Genomic DNA, 7,433 nt, shown 5'->3' on the forward strand with positions numbered 1-7,433 from the left:
ATATATTTGAATCATTGATATGGACAATACATCAAAGTTAAAATAAAAAGTGTAAAAATAATAAAGAAAAAAGATAAATTTGCAAGAATACATTAAATGGTGTCATGAAAGGATGTGAAGCAAAGGCATTACGAAAAGACAAATTAAGAGTTGTATAAACAAGGAAAAAATGAGAGATGAGAGAATGAATCAAATGAATTAAATGTGCAAAAATTAAGATGGTATGTATAAGACATTAAAGTATATATAATGATATATGATTTTGTAGGTTTTTATATATAAATGTATATAATTTATCCTAATCTAATTTATATGCGCTCCATGTCTAAGCTCTTGCTTCCTTTTTGCATCATATGGGAGCTTACTACAAATAATAGAATACTAAATGTTGGACTCTAGTTAATGTTTTCCATCAATATTTATTTACATTGTGGGACCTTTGTTGTTGTTGCATTAGGAGAAAATCAAATTGGTAAGAATAACAAACCTTCTTAATAGGTTCATGTACTTAAGCAAGAGGATAGGAAAACTAAGAGTGAAGATGAAGCTAAGTGGTTGTGCAAGATCAAGAAAGGAAGCATGCTTCCAATACTTGATTGAGTGGAAGGATCAACCAAGTTGAAAAGAATTTCAATTACTAAGAGGTGATGTGCAAAAGGAAGACCTATTGCAAATTCATTTTGATGGACTTTGAATTCTTTTTAGGGGGCTTGTATGGTGCAAAAGCACCTACTTGTCCATATGCCTTAGGAAGACTTTTGCATTTTTAAAAATGTTTTGTTAAGGTTGAACAAGCTCCTAAGGATCTTTTAGAATCCATTCAAATCACTTTGTAAGACTATTATTCATTAAGCTCATGGTGACCCATAAGGTCTTCATAATGTCAAATATGGTCAAAGCTTGTAAAATGCTTAATATGGGTTGAAATGATATCATTTGAGTCATGATACATTCAAATCACTTTGCAAGGCTAGCAAAGCCATTAATTTCATAGTGAGCTACTATTGGAAATAATCAAGACTAGCTAGGTTACTGAGAGGGGAGGGGTGAATCAGTAACCTCAAAAACTTTAAATCAATTAAGTACTTAATCCATTCATCATTCATTCATCTAATCTACTGTATGCATGAGAAAGATAAACATTTATAACATGTGAACACAAAATTTTGGTGACCTAGAAACCTTCCAAATAGAAAGTAAAACTGGGGTGGGGATGATACCCAAAAAACTTCGCTACTGCAGTATGAAGTTAGCCTATTAGGGCTTACATTGATCACTTCTGATGATCTGCCCTGTTAAGAGCAATTTGGACTGCTAGATCCACCTTGTTAGAGGATTTTCAAACATACAATGAAGTATGCACTCTGTTAGGAGATTTATACTGAGACTGTTAAGTCTACCTTGTTAAAGGATTTACAAAACTGATTCACCTGTTAGGATGAAACAATGGATCTACTTACAACTTGATTGTTGATTAGATCCTTGAAGTACAGATCACCTCTTGTGACTGATGAATCTCTACTGCTCCTTGTAGACCTTGTTGAATACTCTGCTCTACTGTTGATTCACATTCTTCTCAAAGCATTACATGTCCATTCCTTGATACACATATACTCTGATATTGCAAATGATATAATACACTACATATATATATTTCCAATAATTACAATTGCAAGGTCGGCCAAAACAAAAGCAAACAAAATATTATTGAGTCAGCCAAACAGTAGAAAACTCGAGTTCTTCAAGTTGACTTGGTGACCTTCTGATACTCGGCATCCACTGCATTACTTGGCATCGTCATGCACTCAGTAGAAGTAGAAGCTCGGTCCATACTAATCACACAACATAGCTTGGAACTCGGTAACCATTGGAGACTTGGTAGATATAGTGTCACTCGGTAAAAACTGAATCCTTCATTTACCTTGCTTTCACTCGGTAAACACTACACTTCCATCACTCGGTAAACACTAGCTTCCATCACTCAAATTGATGACTCAGTAGACATTGTGAAGCTCGGTGAACACTGTAGGCTCGGTAGATACTGTCGGACTGCACACTCACTCAATAGCTTCAGGAATGCTCGGTGTGAACTATTGGACTGCACACTCACTCGATAGCTTCAGGAATGCTCGATATACACTATAGACTGAGTGATGAGCTCGGTAATCGTTCAGAGTCGAATAAGTGTTGTCACTAATGACAAATACAATATAATGCCAATAGCTACAAGTTCCTAATAAGGTCAAAGATGGTCAAAGCTTGTAAAGTGCCCAATATGGGTTGAAATGTTGTAGTTTGCATCATAAACCCAAGGCTCTACATCACATTACACCATAAAACATGACCTTCACTCACATTATATATTTGAATTTCTTCTACAACCTAGTTTAAGACATTATTGTCTTATGTGGAATGTAAGTGCTCATATATTTTCCTTATGCCTAAAATTAGTTGTGATTATGAGCACAATGTCTAAATAACCTATGTAACTCCTTAAGAAATCATTATATAATTTTATATGCTTTAATGAACCATGTGATGTGAAGATGCCTAAGGATGTAGAAAAGTAATTCTAGAATATTATCTAGTCCAAAAATAATTAATTGGTCTTTTGATTTCTAGTTTTTAAATGATTTTTCACACCTTACTAATTTCATAGGATCATCTATAATACATGTTCCTAGTTACCAAGATCATATTTTTTGATGTCTAATTCAATATGATGACAACCATTTTAAAGTTTTAAGTAAAGTTAGAGAGATTCAAATCTCGAATTAGGTGGACTAGGTCAAATTGAATTGTCATTCTACAAAGTAAATTGTACTATATTCTTGAGTCTAAAATGACTTAAGATTAAAAAAAGAAGAAGCTCTTCACTAAAATAATAAATACAAATTTGACTTATAAGCTTAAGAATGGAATCTCTTATGTACCAAAATAATGAAATTAAACACAAAATAATTGTCATGATAGTAAAATTTCATACACATGACCATCTAATTTTGTTCCTACTTTTGTATAATATCTTGAATATAATTATATATTGATGAGTGGTATGCTATTCTCCTATGTTTGGTTCCTAGGTTGGTCTCTAATAATATTTAATACCCTTATTTGCAATGCCTCCTAAATATTCATCATTTACTCTCCACTATTGCACTCTAACTTTAACTTACATTCATACATTAGGCTCTTTATTGATTTTTTTAAAATTTGTGCCTCATGGTATAGTTCAAAGTGGCTTGAGATTGACATGGTTCAATATAGAGGTACATATTAGTGAACCCCAAATTCATAATTTCAAACTCATATTTAAATTCTAACTTTCACTTCTCTCTCTCTCTATTAGCTGTTGTGGGCCATATTTAGACATGTTTACGTGTCATATTACTATTTCATGGTATTTTAGGAGGCTAATGTGCTATTAATTAATATTTTAGAATTCAAAGATGAAAGATAGTTAGACAAAGAATTATTGGAGCACACTTCAATTTTCTTAAGAACAAAAATAGTCAAATCCACATTATTTGAGTGTAGACCATCTACAAGTTAGTGAATGTTGTCTTTTGTGATGTTTATCATTACTACTCTATCCTACTTAGAAATTGATCTAAAAGAACATGCTATAGTTGACAGTATCCCCAATATTGTTCCTAGACAAAGTCATGACATATTAAGTGTCCATGAAGGTAAAGTTGAATTTAATTTTTATTCGCATTGGGTTAGATTGTTATTACATGTCATGATTCAATTCCATATATAAATCACTTCCGATTCACCTAATATCAAACCATGTCACTCAAGATATTGATGGTGAATTTTTTTGAACTTCTACAACTTCTAGTTTTTTAAGTCATTGATTGAGCTTTCTCCATAAATAAGTTTTATTTAGGTCTTATTTTACAACTATTATACTTTTAATTTTAATATATGGTTTCAAGGGACAAATGATATCAACTTTATTTTCTCATTTGCAAGTGTTAATATTTATAATGATTTTCTCAACATTTACTCAATGTCAATTATTTTCTTATGTATACCATAAGGATTGTTTGGGCAAGTTAACTATTGTTTGTGTAGTATATTGTTTGATGAAAATGAAAATTATAGGGAGATCCCTTGTCTTTCCAAACATTATATTTGCTTACTTCTCTTTGAATAAAATAATCTAATGAAGAGTTTTAACAATTCAACATAAAATTATGAGAACAAAAATATCCCTTTTCATGCACTATACTCTTCCTAAAATTTTGTTTCTAAATACAGATAAAAAATATCTAAATATTATTATACGACCATCAAATATGTCCTTTTCATATACACCAACTTAAAACATTTCACATGGCCATGTGGACGTGGAAAAATAAGTCATACAAATTATATGTAGATGATAAAGACAAGATATCGAACTAAATAAATGTACAACACATTTATTGTTTGTTAATTTTATTTAGTTGAAAGAAAATCCAATGACTATATTGTCTTTTATAGCTCATTAAAACACAAAGCAAGGCTGCACAAATAATTGGCTCTTTTTGAAAGATGCCAAAATGACATGAAGGCAACCATGAAATTCCATACAAAGTATCGAACTCTTATCAATGAAAGGTAAGTTCTCTTTGAATGCAAGACAAATACTTTTGGCATAGCACGGAGGTTCCCTTGCGGGCCCAAATTGAGTTGGTGAGAAAAATAAAGAGTCCGGATTGAATGCATTGGTTCTTGAAATTTCCAACTGGAAGAGAACGTACGAGGTGTGGTGGCCATTGAATTCCCTTCTTGAATGGATAGCGAGAGCTAAAAGACTAGAATGTACGAAGTCATATACTTTCTCAATCTTTGTCACATTTATATAAGACAATGAATGGGCCAAGGGAACTTTTGCTCATGTGGAACGGTAATTGTGGGAAGATAAATTTGAGGGTCATTAACTTCATAGTTATGGAGTGTCCCTCTCAAAGTTGTTTCAATGTTTGCATGTGCAAGAAAAGTTGATGGGGAAGGGAAATATTGTACTATAGAGAATTATACATATAGACATATAGATGAGGAGATTTAAAAAGTGTACTCTTTAGTAGAAAGTCAGACATTTAGACATGATGCTTATTGAAAGAGACACGGAAAATGAAAGATGTGATATAAAGTATTGAAAAATATGGGAAATATCATTTAATAGGCTACAATATCAAACGATCTAATTTGATGGTTTAGGATACAATCAATAATTGTACAATTAGCGCTTTAATAGATTTTAACTTCATCCATAAAGACATATCTAACTTACAGTATATTTTGCCTTTTTGAATGAAGTTAAAATCTATGAAGTATTGATTATACATTGTCGGTCATAGTGTTATAGTATAAGTCGTTCTAATTAAGTTGTTTGGTAGTATGGACTATTAAATATTTTTTCTTTATTTTTTTGAGAACTTTGTCATATCTTTAATTTTCATGTCTCTTTCAATAAGCATCATCTTTAAATGTTCAACTTTCTAATAGACTATGTTCACTTTTTCTTTGTCTCAAATAAATTGTTGTCTAGATATGTTTCGTTCTCTTTGTTGGTTGTTTCACTATTGATAAAAAATCCTTAATAGGATATTTTAGTAAACAAATTAAAATAAGAATAAAATTATAGATAAGTTGAAATATTGGTCATTTCAAATTGTTTTTGATATTATTTCAAGTTTTTATTTGTTAATATAGTGTCTTAATAGTTGGAATGGTGAAATTAAAATACCCATACCAACTTGTCTTTAGTTTAATGCCTTACATAATGACAAATAACATTATTGAACACCCCTATCTATCAATCTATCTATCTATCTATATATGTATATGTATACTATATGTATTATACATATGTATACATATATACACATGTATACGTATATGTATAATACACACACACACACACACACACACACACACACACACACACATGTATGTATACATATTTATAGTTATATTATACATATATGTATAATATATCTATACAAATGTGTGTGTGTGTGTGTGTCTATATATATATATATAATGTGTGTGTGTGTGTGTGTAGAGTGGACTTCTTAGAGACCTATAATTTTTTCGAGGCACAATAAAGGATCTTTTACAACCCTAAACCATCCTTCACACTCAATAATAACTTGAAATATTATAATAAAATCAACGATGCATATCTCGTGACTTCCATTCCTACAAGGTACATTTGAAAAGAGTGATGCAAAATAAGGACGTGAATACAAGCAAGACATAGGATGGATAATTAAATTTTAATTCTCAAATTAGGGTTTACAACTGGTCATCTCAAGATGATATCAAAGTATTTCATTTTGAAAGAACAACTTAGATTGCAGAGTGTAAAAGAAGGAAGCCACAAATATGAGCTAACTGTAATCTTGTAAGGAGAAGGTTGACTAGCAATAGTCAAGAATAGTGTGTGAGAAGAAAGGGTGTTGAAGAGAGCCAATATGTCATTGAACACAGTGGAGTGTGCCATAGTCAATAGAGCTAAGCACATGGAAATCATGTTTGAGTTGCAGATTTGAGGAAGGGAAGATAAAGATACAAATAGGTTCAAGTGTATCCAGGTGATCTATATCCAACTAAATCTAGTAGCTACTTATTTAGATCAAAATCAATCTTTTCTAATCACTATAATAGAAAGTCTTGTTGAGGGTGAACTTTTGACAAGTTTTTATTATGTAAATCCCCTAACAAGGTGACACATTAGTTTGTTCTCAAAAGTCCTTTTACCATGATTCTCTTAATCGAGAAAGACTCTTACAAGTCTTTACTAAATCCCTTAACTGGGTGACACTTGACAGTGTCCTTGTAATGTTCTAACAAAGCTAAGCTCTTGAACAAGCACACTTCAGGAGAGTGATTTTTTTTTTTAGGATCACCTCACACACCATAGTTTTCACCCTAGTCATGATTCCACGAGATAAATTCTTTTCTGTGTGATTCTAGACCTGTCTTAAGTGTATTTTCTTAATCTTAATCGATTGAGTTATAATCATCACAAACTGTCAACCAGTGTAAGGAAAAGAACTGTAAACAAATTTGAAGTTATCCAAAATATACTAATTCACCTGCCCTCTCAATATATTTACCTGTGTGTGGACCAATAAATGGTATCGAAGCCCAATACCTCTGAAGGAAGGAATCTAACAACTCAAGGTAAAAGATCAAGGTCATGAAAAGAGAAATGCCGAAGTTTTCAAATGAAAACTATTACTTGTGGTATAGAAAGATGAGATTGCATCTAAGAACTCTTAAAGAATGGTACTAGAATCACATTGAGACTAAGTATGTGGAGCATGTTGCTCCACTCAATTTTGATTAGATAAAAGATGAAGATATTCATCTGACTATCATTGATACTCTAGATGGCACTCTATCATATGTTGAGTATGAAGATGTAGAAAATA

Source organism: Cupressus sempervirens, chromosome 9 (genome assembly GCF_028749045.1).
Source record: "Cupressus sempervirens isolate cs-2001-9-10 chromosome 9, ASM2874904v1, whole genome shotgun sequence".
Classification (NCBI taxonomy): Eukaryota; Viridiplantae; Streptophyta; class Pinopsida; order Cupressales; family Cupressaceae; genus Cupressus; species Cupressus sempervirens.